At 44.1% G+C, this 17,563-nt stretch overlaps 1 long non-coding RNA gene across 1 annotated transcript; it reads right to left on the minus strand.

Moving 5' to 3' along the window:
• Positions 1–3,270: 3,270 nt before the first annotated feature.
• On the minus strand, positions 3,271–11,947 carry LOC132379776 (uncharacterized). Its single transcript, XR_009507530.1, has 3 exons — positions 11,552–11,947; positions 10,062–10,179; positions 3,271–4,833 (listed from the first exon to the last, which is right to left on the minus strand). It is a non-coding gene; the product is annotated as an uncharacterized LOC132379776 (long non-coding RNA).
• Positions 11,948–17,563: the final 5,616 nt, after the last annotated feature.

Below are 17,563 nucleotides of genomic sequence, written 5' to 3' on the forward strand. Positions count from 1 at the left end.
CCCTCTGTGAACTGGCTTGACTCGTTTAACCAGTGGTCTGTATGAAGGTATTAGCAAAATGGAAATGTGGTCTGAGTATCCGAGTTGAGGGGTGGGGGCAGGTTGGGGAGCAGGGCGATACTGCCTTGTAGCTCCATGAACATTGGTATAGACAAAGTCCAATATTGATATGTTGGTAGAACTTTGGCAGGGCTGTTTCTAAGTTGGCATGATTAAAGTCACCAGCCACTGGGGTGAGTAGATATGAGGTTGCAGATGATACTGTAAAGCTCTTTTAGTAATTCCCCAGTACTAGCACAATGACAGAAATCACAATTACAAATATAAACTTTTTTATGGAGTACCACAAATGGCTGGGACTAAAGTAAATGGAGTCATTTACTTTATGTGACCCAAGGATTGGACTCATTCAAAGATGGCACTGATAAGTGACAGCTCCTAGTGTGCAGTCCTGATAGGAATCATCAAATATTCCTATTTAGGACTTCTACAACTAATATTCACAGCTACAGTCATTCGTACTTCAGTAAGCAACATCATTCTAAGATGTTTAAAAAAATTATTAATCCTTAAAATCGACAGACCCCCATGAGCAGGCACAGGTTGCGGGTGCAGTTCCCTTTTAAGAAAATAGAAGCAGGGAAGACGCACTGGTCTACAGGTATGATTGCAATCCTATAACTGACTATCCTGTGGTGAATGTACAGTCTCTGGAAAATAAAATGGAAGATCTCAGAGCAAGGTTGCCGTACCAGAGGGATATCAGGGACTGTTGTGTACTCTGCATCACAAACACATGACTCACCTCTGCCATTTCAGACACAGAACTGAAGCCAATTAGCTTCACCATTTTCCGCAAAGACAGGTCACTTGAGTCTTTTAAAGGCAGAGGAGGGGAAGTCTACTTCATGATTAATTCATTGTAGTGCACAACCGTGATGGCTCTGTCTCAATCCTGCTCACCCAAACTGGAAAATCTAGCAGTGAGGTGTTGTTCATTTTATCTGCTGGGTGAGTTTTTCTGCCAGCATCCTGGTGGTGGTGTACATTCCACCTTTGGCCAATGTCAGGCTGGCACTGGAGGAGTTCAACAAAGTAATCAGCACTCTCAAAACAGCGTGCCCTGATGCCTTCCCTATCATTGCAGGGGATCTCAACCAGGCCAGCTTGAAGATGTCTCTGAACAACTATCACCAACATATCACCTGTAGAACCAGAGGAGCCAATACACTTGACCACGGTTTTATCACCATCAAGAACATTTACCATACTAACCCATGCCCTTACCTAGTAGGGCTTCTACTCCCAGTACATAAGCAGAGACTAAAGACAGCAGCACCTGTGGTAAGGACCAAGAAGGTATGGTCAAAGGAGTTGGAGGAGTGCTTACAGGACTGCTTTGAAATGCTGAACTGGACTATATTCTGGGATTCATTTCCAGATTTGAATGAATCCACCACAGTTGTCACTTTATCAAGACCTGGACGAGTATGTGCCTTCAGGAATATACTGGATAGATCCAAACCAAAAGCCCTGGTTGAACCAGGAGTTTCACAGTCTGCTGAGGGATACATCTGTGGAATTCAAGACCAGTGATCTAGAAATACGCAGCTTACATGCGTTACGACAGTAGTGTGCGAAAAGCATCTCTGAATGCACAATACATTGAACCTTGAAGTGGATGAGCTACAGCAACAGTAAGTCACACCAGGTTCCACACCGCTGCCTAAAAAAAGGTCACTGAGTATATATTACAATGGATGGGAGAGGCTTAGGGTTAAATGGACTAGATGTAAATAAATTGGATTAGCTTGGTGAGGTCCAATGTTGGCACGTCAAAGAGCCTGCTTCCACTCTGTATGACTCAGTGACTATGACCCTAAAATATTAATAATTGGTTTTTAATTTTTAATCTTTGAGAACCGGTCCTCATCATCAACAACTTCTCCTTCAGCTCCTGTTACTTTTGCCAAACTCAGGGGGTAGCCATGGGTACTCAGATGAGTCTGCCTTTTCACTGGCTACATAGTCCATATTCCAACCATTCCCTGGTAATGTTCCCCAACTCTTTCTATGCTACATTGCCTACTGCACTGGTGCTTCATGCATTCATGCTGAGCTCATTAATTTTTATCAACTTTGCGTTCAACTTTCACCCTGCCTTATATTCACTTCATCTACTTCTGACACCTCTCTCGCCTTTCTCAATCACCTTCTCTGGAGACAAACTGTCCACTAGGGTCTTTTATAAATTTACCAATTCCCATGGCTTAACTATACCTCTTCCCACCCTGTCTCCTGAAAAAATGCTATTCACTTTCCTTAGTTTCTTCACCTCTGCCGCTTCTGTCCCCAGGATGAAACTTTCCTTTTCTTTCCACCCTACCCACATCTCCTAAATTTCCCGGACATCTGTGCCACCCCATCTTCCCACCATTTTAAAAGGGTTAGAACTTCTCGTTTTCACCTACCACCCCATGAGCCTCTGCAATAAACACATTATTCTCTGCAAATTCCACCATCTTCAATGGGATCCTACCAGCAAACACATCTTTACACCGTATCTACTCTGTGCTTTCCACGGGGATTGTTCTATGATCTCCTTGTCCATTTGTCCTTCTCCACTAACCTCCCTCTTGGCACGCACCTGACGGAAATACTACACCTGCCCAATCACCTTCTTCCTCACCTCTGTTCAGAGCCCCAAGCAACTCTTCTACGTGAGGCAACACGTCACATGTGAATCTGTTGGCATTGTCTTATCATACCTGATGTGGCCTCCTCTACATTTTTTGGGACAGAACGTTAACTGGGGACTGCTTTGTTGAGCACCTCCTCTCCATCATAAAAATGTGGAATTTCCGGGGGCCAACCATTTTACTTCTTTTCCTCATTCCCGTTCTGTCAGGTTGGTTCAAGGCCTCTACTTCTGCCACGATGTGACTACTTTCAGGGTACAGGAGCAACACCATATATTCTGTCTAGGTAGCCTCCAACCAGATGGCATGCACATCAAAATCTCCTTCTGTTATTTGTTTTCCCTCTCCTCATTCCCTTTTCTTCCATTCCCTCCTCTGGCCTCTTACATCTTCACCTCACCTGCCTATCACTTCCCCCAGTGTCCCTGCTTCTTCACTTTCTCCCAAGGTCCACTCTCCTCTCCTATCAGATTCTTTCTTCTCCAGCTCTTGACCTTTCCCACCCACCTGGCTTCATCTATCACCTTGTAGCTAGTTCTCCTGCCCCTCCCCCCACCATTTTATTCTGGCATCGTCCCCCTTCCTTTCCAGTTCTGATGAAGTGCCTCGGCCTAAAATGCCGACTTTTCATCTATCTCCATAGATGCTGTCTGACCTGCTGAACCTCTCCAGCACTTTGTGGGTATTGCTTTTGTCACAAATATCAGAAACATTTGAAGTTACTGACAGTCTCAATAGTTAGCTTTCAGCTAACCATCCACATCATCTTTGTGCATACCTATACTGCCTATCATCTTATGCTTCAGACTGCCTTAGTAATCTAGCCTGTGCTCTGCCCAAAAGCTGCAGCATGGCTGGTTGCTGATGACCCTGAAGAAGGAGGAACTAGGAAAGACGGAGCCACTGGTTTTTGTAGACCCAGGTGACTTCTTCCAGTTTGTCCATGAAACAGCTTATTCTTCTCTTATATCTTTCTTTTCTTTACAAGGTGGTTGGGGTTCTGTCAGATTCTGTGATCTACACTTCAAACTATGGTTCTTCACAAGTGGTGGGTTTTTGGACTGGCTGTGTGGCCTGGCCATTAGCTATCTCCAGGAACAGTCTGGGAAACATGTACCTTTGGGGAGCGGCCGGTTCCTTGCCAATTTCACTGACTGAAGCATCATGGGAGACCGAAACATTGAGACAGAGGTTTTGTATATTGTCATCGTATGCTTACTCTGAACTCCAGTGATTCCAACATCATCCCCCCCTCACCCTCCCTCTCTCTTGATGGAGAGTGAGAGCCTGACGGTCCACATGAAGTGATGTAGAAGATTGTAACATCAGGACAGCAAATTGCTGGTCTCCACTCTTGTTGTTACAGGAGTGATCTCTCTCTCGCTCGACGGAGAGAGAGAGAGAGAGAGACTGTCTGAGATGCTGTGTTATGGACTGTAGTTTTTGATGGACTCTAGATCTACTTGGGGTGCTTTTTGCTTGCACGGTAGGGGCTAGAGGGGGTCGGTGTTTCTGTTGGCACAGATGGGTCAATGCTTCTGCTGCTGCTCGTGTGTGGGAGAGTGGGCCTTTGGGGTTCAGATGTTTCCAATCATGGGGTTTCTTGTTTCGAAAATATCTGTGGAGAGTAAGAATTTCAGGTGGGTTACTGTATATATTCTCTGATATGAACAGCTCAAGCTTTGGAAACACACACAAAATGCTGGAGGAACTCAGCAGGCCAGGCAGCATCTAGGAAAAGTGTATAGTTGACGTTTCAGGCCGAAACCCTTCAGGAGGATTTCCAGCATCTACATTTTTTCGCTTTTTTTTCAAGCTTGGGAAGCCCATTTTTGAATTGCACTGTATTTTCACAAAAAACAGTCTTGATCAACTGGAAATGGACTGACAAAATGGCAGGTGTAGGAGGTCACAAAAGTCATCAGCTCAAGAGGTCCATGCTCCTTGGAAGCACTGCTGCATCTGGTCTACTCTTTCTTGTTGTCCTGGATACAGATCACTTGTATCTATTGTGTCAGTAAATGAGATTCCTATACCCATACAATATGATGTCCATGCATAATCAGGTGGGAAAACGGTAACAGGATGCTATCACCATTGTTCCTTTGCTGTGCACATTGCAGTTCCTGGTTATCTGAAATGAAACAACACAAAGTTAGCACATTGTTGAAGACAACGCAGATGCTTAAACTGTCTGCTTGATAGTTAGAGAGGGGAGGTGTTGAGTTTGTCTCATCAGGCTTGGGTGAGGTATCAGGTAGAGATGAGTCCACGGTCAGATCAGCCATGATCTTATTGAGTGGCAGAGCAGGCGTGATGAGCCAGATGGCCTACTCCTGCTCCTATTTCTTATGTTCTTGTGGTGAACTACATATAACTGTCTGGATATGCCCCCCCCCCCCCCCCGCTGACTGCTCCTGTGGCTCCTCCCACTGCCCCTGTGGCTCCTCCCATGGACCACGGTATAAAGGCAATTGGAGACACAGCCCCGGCCTCAGTATCCAGGATGTATTGTGGTGGTCAGTTGCTGCTTGTTCTTTCTTCCAGCCAATAAAAGCCTATATCTCGCCTCACGTCTCCAGGAATTATTGATGGTGCATCAGTTCTTATGATAAGAAAGGCGAGGAGATGCATCAAAAGCACAAGACAGGGTTGGCAGAGGGGGTGTTGTGGCTCTGTTGGTAAAAAAAAATCAAATCCTTAGAAAGAGGTGTCATAGGATTGGAAGGTGTAGAATCTTTGTGGGTAAGGCTAAGAAATGGTGAAGGTAGCAAGTCCCTGATTAGAGTTACTGTATATACACGACTCTGAACAGTAGCCGGAAGGTAGGCTACAAATTACAATGGTGATAGAAAAGGCTTGTCAAAGGGGCAATGTTATGATAGTTATCAGGGATTTCTATATGCAGGTAGATTGGGAAAATTAGGTTGGCACTGGATCCGAAGAGGGGAAATTTGTAGAATGCCTACAGGTTGGCTTTTTAGAGCAGCTTGTGGCTGAGCCCACATGGGGATAAGTTATTCTGAATTGGGTGTTGTGCAATGAACTGGAATTGATTAGGGAACTTAAGGTAAATGAACCTTTAGGAGTTTGTAATCATGACTTATCGAATTTGCCCTGCAACTTCAGAGGGAGAGGCTTAAGTCAGATGTATCACTGTTACTGTGAAGTAAAGAGAATTACAGAGGCATGAGAGAGAAGCTGGCCAAAGTTGATTGGAAGGGGACACTAGGCAGGATGACAGTGGAGCAGGAATGGCTGGAATTTCAGGGAGCAATTTGAAAGGCGCAGGATTGATACATCCCAAAGAAGAAGTTGTTTTCTAAAGACAGGATGACAAACCATGGCTAACAAGAGAAGTCAAAGCCAACATAAAAGCCAAAGAGAGGGCAGATAATAGAGGAAATATTAGTGGGAAGTTAGAAGATTAGGAAGCTCTTAAAGATTAACAGAAGGCAACTAAAAAAGTCATAAGGAGGGAAAAGGTGGAATACGAAGGTAAGCTAGCCAATAATATTAAAGAGGATACTGAAAGTTTCTTCAGATACACAAACTAAAAGAGAGGCCAAAGTAGATATTAGACCACTGGAAAATGATTCTGGAGAGGTAGTAATGGGTGACAAGGAAATGATGGACAAAATAAATAAGTATTTTGCATTAGTCTTCACCATGGAAGACATGAGCAGGATGTTAGAAGTTCAGGAGTGTTAGGGGCCAGAACTGAGTGCAGTTGCCATTACTAGGGAGAAGGTGCTGGGGAAAGTGAAAGATCTGAAGGTAGATAAATCAGCTGGACCAAATGGTCTACACAGCAGGGTTTTGAAAGGGGTGGCTGAAGAGATTGTAATGATCTTTCAAGAATCGATGGATCTTAGCATAGTTTCACAGGATTGGAAAATTGCAAATGCTACTCCACTCTTCAAGAAGGGAAAGAGGCAGAATAAAAGAAATCATAGGCCAGTCATCCAGACCTCAGTGGCTGTGAAGTTATTGGAGTCAATTGTTAAGGATGTGGTTTTGGGGAACTTGAAGGAAAATGATAAAATAGTATTGTTTCCTTAAGAGAAAGTCCTGCCTAAAAAATCTGCCGGAATTCCTTGAAGAAATAACAAGCAGGATAGACCAAGGAGAATTCGTGGATGTTGTGTACTTGGATTTTCAGAAGGCCTTTGACAAGATGCCACACAAGTTAAGTGCCCATGGTACTACAGGAAAGATACTAGCATGGATAGACCATTGGTTGATGGCAGGATGCAAAAAAATAGGAGTAAAGGAGTCTTTTCTGGTTGGCTGCCACAGAGTAATGTTCCACAGAGGCCATGCTGGGACTGCTTCTTTTTAAGTTATATGTCAATTGTTTAGATGACGGAATTGATGGCTTTGTGCCCAGATTTGCGGACAATCTGAAGATAGTTGGAGGGGCAGGCTGTGTTGAGGAAACAAGGAGGCTGCAGAAGGACTTAGAGAGATTAGGAGAATGGGCAAAGGAAGGGGCAAATGAAATTTCATGTCCAGAAGTGTACGGTCATGCATTTTGGTAAAGAAATAGAAGTATAGACAACGTTCTAAATGGAGAGAAAGTTCAAAAATCTGTGGTTCAAAGGCCTTGGGAGTCCCTAAAGGTTAATTTGCAGGTTGAGACTGTGGAGAGGAAGGCAAATGCAATGTTAGCATTCATTTCGGGAGGACCAGATATATAAGCAGGAATGCAATGTTGAGGCTTTATGTGGCACTGGTGAGGCGTCACTAGGAGTATTGTGAATAGTTTTGGGCCCCTTATCTAAGAAAGGATGTGCTGACATTGGAGAGGGTTCAGAGGATGTTTATGAGATTGATTCCAGGAGTCTAAGGTTTACCATATGAGGATCGATTGATGGCTGGTCTGTATTCACCAGAATTCAGAAGAATGAGGAGGATCTTGTTGAAACCTATTGAATGTTGAAAAGCTTTGTTGGAGTGGATGAGGAGAGTCTCCTGTGGTGGGGGAGACTAGGACCAGAGGGCACAGACTCAGAATAGGTTGTTTGGAAGGGAGATGAGGAGGAATTTCTTCAGCCAGAATGTAGAGAATCTGTCAATTTCTTTGCCACCTGTGGCTGTGGAGGCCAAGTCTCCGGGTATATTTATGTCAGGAGCGTGGCCGGATGGACCCAAACGCAGGACGCAGACACTGAAGTACTAGGGGGAGGGCAGGATGGGGATGCCATGGCACTTAAGGGTAGAGCTGGGGTTCAGGTAGATAGAGTTCAGGCAGGCAGGCAGAGCGGAGCGGGCTCCCTGAGTTCGAGTTCAGGTAGACAGGTCCCCGGGGTTCAGGCAGGCAGGTCCCCGGGGTTCAGGTAGGCAGACAGACAGGTCTAGGTGGCTAGATAAGCTGACTGAGAGCCCTCCCTGGGCGGGCCGCATATATCCTGGGTAGGGCCGCCTCCCAGGTGGAAACACCGGAGGCCTGCGCATGACGCGAACCCCTAGGTGGGTGTGGGGCACGATCCCAGAGTTCAGGCAGAAGAGGAGGACAGGGCAGAACCCCACTGGGCCGCGGCAGGTCGGCCGGATCCGCCCAACAGAGGCAAGGGATAGGAACGGGCAGAACCACTGCTGGGCAGTGGCAGGTCGGCCGGACCCGCCCGACGGAGGCAAGGGGTAGGAACGGGCATAGGTCCAGGGTGACCAACACAACAGTCATGATAACATGAAAATCGGGAACGGCCGGCAGACAGTGCGACCGTGCGAACAACACAAACGAGCAGAGAAGGGACCCCAGCGCATGGGAAGAAAGGTGGGGGAGAGGACCAACCTGGCATTACTGGTATGGGGCAGAGAAGCACAATGAGGAGTAGATCTGAGCCCGGGCAGGATAATAGAATGCAGAGAAGAGTTCGGAGCCGGCAGAGAAACAGAACAAAACGACCACCCGCTTGGTCCCAGTCCCAAGGCCCCTGCAGCTCAATGAGTTACAGGTGTGCCTCCTCGAGCCAGGAGGGTCCTAACTAGATCACGGGTGACGGGAGGGATAACTGCAGGACCCGGAGTCCGGAGCCCTCAGACCGGATCAAAACCCGGAATGCGGATTACTGACCGGACCCTGACAGTTTAAGGCAAAGGTTGATTAGTCAGGGCATCACAGCAGTAGAGGAGGCCTTGGACTGACATGTCAGAATGGGAAATAGAATTGAAGTGGGTGGCCACTGGGAGGTTTTGCATTTTCCGGCGGATGTTGCGTAGGTGGTCAGAGCTGAGAGGGAAATGGATCAGCTATGATGAACTGTTGGAGCTGACTTGCTGGGCCGGGTAGCCTGGCTCTGCTGCCATATCTTATGGTCTCATGGTGTGCTCACTCCACTGAGAATGTGAGACCATATTATGGGTCACACGGACTGAAGAAGTCCTGTTGGTAGGTGAGTCATGTGGCTGTGATCCTTTGGGCTATGTGTATGGGTTTAATGGTGCAATCATGTATTCTCTGACTTTAACTGCACATGGGAGCTGACTAAACTTTCCTACCGCCTTATTTGAGCCCTTTGGCTTCGACTCCTCAAGTGGGTTTTCATACTGTCTCCACCTACTGCTTTAGTATTTGCCCAGCAACTTGCTGATGATGGAGAGTCTCTTCCTTCCTGTTTATCTTGTAAAGCTGCATCTCTCAGGCATTAAAATAAATCGCGAGTAACTCCTCTCAACATGATCACCCATCCCTTCTAGCGAAGTCCAAGGTCCTGTGGAGTGACTGTAATCATTAATTTTAGCAAGGAAATACCCACACTTTGGACTGCAGGCTAATATTACCATCACTCACTGGCTTCAAGTAGTGTTTCCAACTCAAGGAAATAGGCACATATTGAAGTTTTGCTATCTTCAACAGCATTGTTAGCATCTTCTGGACACTCAGTTTATCGCAATGAAGTCACAACTCATACCTTAAGAGTGCCCTGCATGAAATGAAGTGGGTATGGGGCAAGGAGAGGCAGCGGAGTCTGCAGAAGCTGGAAATCTGGAGCAAACAATTAACTGCTGGAGGAGCTTGGCCAGTCAAGCAGCATCTGTGGAGGCACAATCATTTCAGGCTGAGATGCTGCATCAGGACTGAAACACAGACAGAAGGTAGCCAGTGAGTGGGAGGAGGGAGAATAGTGTGGAACCAGATGACGGGCAAATGGAGCAAGGTCAGGGAGGGTCTGAGTCTGAGGTTGGTAGGTGATAAGTGAGATCGGATGAGGCAGGTGTATGGGAAGTAGACATGATGTGCTCCTATAGGCATCTCCCAGTTTCCACCCAGCTGGTAGGATTCACCTACTGCTCATACCAGTCTCATTATGTTCATCATGTGTCGACAGTCCTTGTTCACTTATCAAACCAACTAACCTCAACCAGTTGCTCCTAGTTGTCTGTTGTGCTTAGTTTCTGTTCTCTCTTGGTTTGCGGCCCCTCATGTTTTTATTTTGCTGTCTCTGCTTTTTGGATCAAGCCTCCTCGGAATTTCCTGACAGAAACGAGAGAGAAATAGACAGATGGAGCTGGGGGAGAGGACAGAGAGAGGCAGGTAGGAGATAAGTGAACCAGATCATGGATGGATGCTGGGCAGATGGGACATAGCTGGGGCAGGGAAGGGGATAGGAAAGGAGAAACAAGGGAGGGAATATGCTATAGTACAAAGACGAGAAAATCTGAAGATTCTGGGAATCCAAGCAATACACACAAAACGCTGGAGGAACTCAGCAGGCTCATGCTCCATCAAGGGCATGGACCTCCCAGCATCAAGGACACCTTCAAAAGGTGATACCTTAAATAGGAGCCATCCATCAATCAGGACCCCCATCACCCAGCATAGGTCCTCTTCTCATTGCTACCATCAAAAAGGAGGCGCAAGAGCCTGAGGACACAAACTCACCATTTCAGGAAATGCTTCTTCCCCTTGACAATCAAATTTTTGAATGGACAATGAATCCATGAACACAAACTCAGTATTTTTCCATTCTTTTTGTTCTACTTATTTAATTGAATCTCCTTTTTCTATATATACTTTTTGTATTTTTTATTATTATGTGTTGTAATGTTCTGCTGCTGCAAAAGAACAAATTTCATAGCATAGGCCAATGATGATAAACCCAATACTGATTCTGATTCAAGTTCCTCCGAGTGAACATCATCCTGGTTCAACCATGCTGATGTCATGGCTAAGAAAGCTCATGAGGCAAAAAGAAATATGGCATGTCCTCATTGACCCTTACCATTTCTTATCCGTGCATCATGGAAAGTGTTCTCATTCTGTCCGGATGCACGACAGCTCAGTGTGGTAGCTGCTCTGCACGTGACTACAAGAAACAGCGGGGAGTTGTGCATACAGCTCAACACTTCACAGGAAACAGCCTCCCCTCAACGGACCCAATCTATACTTCTCGCTGCCTCAGTAAAGCAGCCAGCGTAATCACAAACCCAACCAGCCTGGATATCCTCTCCGCCCTCCAACAGGCAGAAGGTAGAAAAGCCTGAAAGCACACACCATACAGCTTCTATCCCTCTGTATCAGACTACTGAGCAGACCTCTTGTACAATAGGATGGACTCTTGACCTCACAATGACCTTGCACTTCAGTGTTTACCTGTATTGCACACCACTGGTAGCTTTTACACTTTATTCTGCATTGTTATTGGTTTACCTCATTCGAGCTCAATGCACTTTGCAATAATTTGATCGGTGTGATCAGTGTGCAAGAGAAGCCTTTTACTGTATCTTTGTGCAACCAAACCCAATACCAATTTTAACAGCCAGTAGGCATCCTGAGCCTTGAGTATTAAGACTTCTTTTCACTAAGTTGGCTCATTGAGTAGTAATTACTTAGGTGGGCAACTTACCTGCATGATGTTCAAGAGTTCCTTTCATCCTTTATGGTACTGAGAAGGTTGCAGAAAAGTAGTCACTGTCACTTTTATGTCTGCTTGGGAAAGTTACAAACATCACAAACTCACACCATGCATTTCTCAGAGCCAGCAGCAAAGAATTTAAGTGACCGACATCCCACTGAGCACTTATTGGACATAATGTGTGAGATGGTACTCTAAATCATTAATATACTGTACACTACATAAAACAAGGAAATGAATCTAGTGGAACCTCTGATAATAGCTTCTTAGTTACAAAAACATCTATCAGTCATTAATCTCTGCTTACTGTCACTGAGCCAACATGGGATACAATTCTTCCTTGGATCCCATGTGCTTTTGTTTAACGACCACCCTGCCATGCAGAAACTTGTCAAATCCTTGCGAAAACCTAAGTAGATCACGCATAATGTACTGACCTCATCTACCATCCCTTTTCCCTCTGCAAAACATTCAGTCTAGTTAAACAGATGCAGTTAAATCCAGTTAAATCTAGTTAAATCCACACTGACTACCCTGAGTTAACCCATGCCTTATTAAAGGACAGCAATGTTCCTAACCTTGAGTCAACCTGCATAACCCTAATTATTTCATCAGCATAGCAACACTGTGACTTCTTTAACCATCTTGCACTATAACAGACTATTTTTCTTCTAATTATGTTCCTAATTCTGATTAATTTATGTTTAATTTATGATTATTTTCTTGTGAATACAGCTCACCTGATGCCATATGCTTCTAAAATGTTGCTGCAAGTTTTTCATTGTAACTGTGCGTATGATGATAAACTTAACTTTTAACATTTAACTGACTTCCAGAATGGATTTCAATAATTTTCACGTCTGTATTTAAGTTAAATGACCTGACATTACTAGGTCTACATTTTTTTTCACTTTTTAAACAACTATCAGTCCTCTAACCTGCCAGCAATTGTCCTGTAGCAATGGGAGTATTTGTGAACTGTGGTCAAATTTGTATACCCGTGTATTTTCTAATAAATGGGATATGTTTCATTTGGGTTTAGTAGCTAACCTATTTCTAAAGATTCTAAACAACTTAATACTTCCTTGATTATAGTTATGCTATCCAATATTTCACATGTGTTCACCTTAATGACAACAATGTGATCACTGTCCTTTTACAAGAAAACTGTGGAAAATATTCATTAACAAACCTCACTCATATACTCTGAGTCAACACTTTAGATATTTACTTGGCCTCCTGTTGGATTTAGTATTTTCTTAGTTATTCTCTTGCTCTTCACATAGAAAAAAAATAGCTTTTAATCTCCTTGCTGTTCTAATTTTCCTTATAAATTGATTTCCTGCTGTATTGATGTCCGATATGCTTCCCTTCAGCTTTGTGCAGTGTGTTGATCAGGAGATTCTCAGTTTGGGATGTCCCACCTTTTTCACGTGTTCATTCTAATCCATTGAATCTCCTTCATAAATGCCTCCCATTGTTTGGAAACTGATTTACATTCAAGTGACTGTTTCAAAGCTATCTCTGCAAAATCATTTCACACTTGATTAAAATCTGACCTCAGCCCAATTTAGAACTGATTTTATATTATAATAGTATCTATTTTAAACTTTTTCCTTCACCATAATCATGTCTTATATAAGTGAATTATGATCACAAACACATACCCCTTCCTCCTGCCCAGCTTCATTCCTTAGAACTAAATTGCAAACCTTCCTGTTCAGTTTGCTGTACCCTGATTAAATGTATTTTAGGAATTTTCTGTTTTCTGTTCCTTTCATACTGACCATTAATGTGATTGAAATCACCTACAATTACTATCTGCCTTGTGCCTTGACATTTGCCAGAGATTTGGGTAAAATGTTGCTCTTCTAATTCCTTTCAACAGTTTACAGGTCTGTAGTACATTCTCCTCATTGGGAATGATACTTTATTGATTAGTAATCTTTATAGCCTCTTTTGATGATCCTTTTTCATATTTCTTTGCTTCTCAAAGCTGTGATTGTTTATTTAATTAACATTATCGCTCCTCTTTTTTATTCTCCCTATTTCTATAACAATGGATTTTAAGCTTTCAGTCCTGTCACTCTTTGTCACAATTTCCACAATAGCTGCAATATCATACTTCTATCAATGCTATCAATTCGTTTACCTTCCTTCCTACATTCATTGCATTTAGATACAGTATATACCATTAAGCACAACCAGAATACTTATTTTTAAATCTATTTGTAATCTTTGTGTTCTCTGTCTTACAATCTTCCTCCTAATGTTCTGCTCTGGTTCCCTCTTCTCCGCATGTCCCCAACTGTAGAAAGGGGACAGTTGATGGTAATAAAGGAAGAACAGTAAGGGACGAGTGTAGGATCAGCGTAAGAGGATGTTCGATAGCTCAGTTGGCTAAAAGGCCCATTTCCATGCTTTGTGACTCATTCTCCCATCAACCTGCCAAGCTAGTCTAACCACACCACCATCATCTACTGCAGCTTGAGAAACAAGGATATTGGTCCTAGCCCTGCTGAGCTTAGACATTCCTAAATCGGTACAGATTCCCCACAAATCTGAACGTCTCACTCACACATTTACCTGTATTATCCTTCCAGTACAACACTCAGCAGCATGATAGATCAGGCATAATCTGGAGGACCCACTGAGTTCCACTTAATCACTTTTTCCCAAGCTCCTCAGAATCTGTCCGCAGCCTTTATCTTTTGTCCATTTATGCTGTTAGTGCTAATAAGGAGCATACTATCTGCTGCCACCCCTACCCCACTACTCACCCCTCTAGAACGTCCTTGACTCCTTGACCCTGGCCCGGGGAGTCAATTAAACCACAACAAAATGAAATGCGAGCACAAGCTGCCACAAGGAGAAGCTCAGAGATAAGGTGAGTGGCCATGATGGACTGCATTTCTCACTGAGTGAAGCTTCGAGGAGGATTGAAATAGCGAGGCAAATGCGGAGGATAGCAAGTGGTTCTCGGAAAGGCTGCTGGTTCACGTTGCTTCCCTTCAAAGGGACTTTGAGAGGGGCTGCTGGGTCCTGATGCTCTTGGAGATGCTATCAAAATTCTGAGATTTATGGATTTGATTGTCGTTCATATTTGCCTTTTTCAGTTTTCAGTTCTATGCTTTTTTCATGTCCTTGCCCACTCTTTGGCAGGCTGGGGGTTTGGGTGATCTGTTAATTTTTCTGCGAGGGAGGGGTTCGAGGTTTGCAAGTTTCTTCATTTCATGTGGGGGTGAATTAATGTCTGTCATTCAACTACTTCTATGCCTTTCTGTATTTTACGGCTGTCTGGAGAAGACAAATCTCAGAGTTGTATTCTGCATGCAAACTTTGATAATGAAATGAACCTTTGAAATCATGCCTTCAGCTACAAAAAGACCTGCACAATTTTCTAATATAACTTCTTCATTGATTTTTCTTTTCCTTCTTTGTCTAGCTATCACTCAGTTTCTCTCTACTTGCATTCTCATGTCTATGCCCTGAAATGCACAATCTCTGAAAGACTCACTCTTGCAGATGTCAGCTACTGCTCAGGCTTCAGAGCTGATAACCTTTCCCATATAGCACTATTACAGGGCCAACGACCTGGGCTCAATACAATTGTTGACTCTAAGGAGCTTGTACATTGTCTCCGTGTCTGAGTGGGTTTCCTCCCACATTCTGAAGACATTCAGGTTGGTACGTTAATCGGTCACATGGGCACAATTGTGTGGCATGGACTCGTTGGGCTGGAAGAGTAGGTTACTGTGCTATATTTCCAAACAAAATAAAATAAAGTCTGTGGTTATCTAGGACATCAAAATAGTTCCAGAGCTCCCACATGGCACAGAATTTGCAGGCCATAAATTAGTGCCATGCCACTATTTTTAGGATAGCTTGCTATGCAGAAACCATACAGCACTTATTCTCCTCACAAAGAAGTGAAAGTGAGCTAATACAGGCAAGCATGGTTTAAAATTGTGACAGACACAATTGGTATAAATGAGCTTAATCAGCAATGCTAGTTATTCATCCATACCAGTGAGAACTTTCAGTCCTGTCCTCAATGTGCCTAATGCCACAATTATTAAAACCCTGAGGTTTATACACTGGCAAAGCTTTACCCATGTTAACGGACTCTGAACTACAATTTGAGCTGCAGTGGTTCTGCTGGACTTGCAATGGAGAAACAGCAAAGTTTGAGAAATAATTATTATTGATTGTTGCTAAATGTTAAAGTAAATCTCTCAGAGTACTGACTCTGGTAGCAATTTTTCCACTATATTTCAGCCATAAATCTTGTGAAACTTCATTAGCTACTCTCTGAGAGGGTCAAGGAGAATGTATCAATAAGAACATAAATTACAGAAGTCGTGTTAATCCATTCTCATTCCATTCTTAATTTTTGTATCTTGTTTACTTTAGGTAGCATATCTAGAATGTTTACAATGTTATGTCAGTCTATTTTTCCAATTGTTCTTCCAAATTCATTACTATTGCAATGAGTTCTTTTAAAGCCTTCCATTTATTATGGGCTCCAGCTGATGATCACAAACACAAAGTGTCTTTAGCAACACACACAAAATGCTGGAGGAACTCTGCAGGCCAGGCAACATCTATGGAAATGAACGCACAATCAGCATTTTAGGCCGAGACCCTTCTTCAGGACTGAGAAGGAAGGGGGAAGACACCAGAATAAAAAGGTGTAGGGGTGGGGGTGGGGGTGGGGAAGGAGGTTAACTGGAAGGTGATTGGTGAAGCCAGATGGGTGGGAAAGGTCAAGGGCTGGAGAAGAAAAAATCTCATAGGAGAGGAGAGTGGACCAAAGGACAAAGTGAAGGAGGAAATGGCCTAAGGGAAGTAATAGACAGTTGAGAAGAGGTAAGAGGTTAGAGTGGGGAACTGAGGATGATTGGGTGGAGGGAAATATGTTTAGCAGAAGGAAAAATCAATATTCATGCCATTAGGAGGTTACCAGATGGAATATAAGGTGTTGCTCCTCCACCCGGAGCCTGGCCTCATCTTGGCACACGAGGAGGCTATGGACTAACATGTAATAATGGCAATGGGAATTGGAATTAAGTGATTTGGCCACCAGCAAGTCCCACACGTGGTGGATGGAGTGGAGGTCCTCAACAAAGCCGTCCTCCCCAGTTTACGACAGGTCTCACCGGTGTAGAGGAGGCCGCGTTGGAACACTGGACACAATAGACAACCCCAGCGGATTCACGGGTGAAGTGCTGCCTCATGTCGTAGGTCTGCTTGGGGCCCTGAACGGCGGTGAGGGAAGAGGTGTATGGCCAGCTGAAGCACTTAGGCTGCTTAGAAGTGCCGGGAGGGAGATTAGTGGGAAGGGACGAAAGGACAAAGGAATCGTAGAAGGAACAATCTTTGTGGAAAGCGGAGGGGTGGAGGTGAGGTGAAGATATGTTTATGGTAGGATCCCTTTGGAGGTGGCAGAAGTTTCAGAGGATAATGTGCTGGATGCAGTGTCTCATGGGGTGGTAGGTAAGGACAAGAGGAACTCTATTGCTGTTAAGATGGCGGGAAGATGGGGTGAGTATGGATGTTTGGGAAATGGAGTAGATGCAGGTGAAGGCAGTGTCAATAGTGAAGGGATGGAAATTCAGCTTTTTAAAGAAGAAGGATATCTCTGATGTCCTGGTACAGAAAGATGCTCCCTGGGAACAGATGTGGTGGAGGTAAAGAAACTTTGAAAAGGGAATAACATTTTTACAAGAGGTAGGGTGGGAAGATGTATAGTTCAGACAATTGTGGGAATAGGTAGGTTTATAGAAAAGATTGGTTGGCAATTTATCTTCAGAGATGGAGACAGAGAGATGAAGAAAGAGGAGGGATATGTCAGAGAAGGAGCAAGTGAATTTAAGAGCAGGTTGGAAGTTAGAGATAAATTTAGTAATATTGATGAGCTCAGAATGGATGCATGAAGCAATGCCAATGCTGTCATCATGTCGTAGTGGAAGAGCTGGGGAGGGTTACTGGGGAAGGCTTTGA

Source organism: Hypanus sabinus, chromosome 22 (assembly GCF_030144855.1).
Source record: "Hypanus sabinus isolate sHypSab1 chromosome 22, sHypSab1.hap1, whole genome shotgun sequence".
NCBI lineage: Eukaryota > Metazoa > Chordata > Chondrichthyes > Myliobatiformes > Dasyatidae > Hypanus > Hypanus sabinus.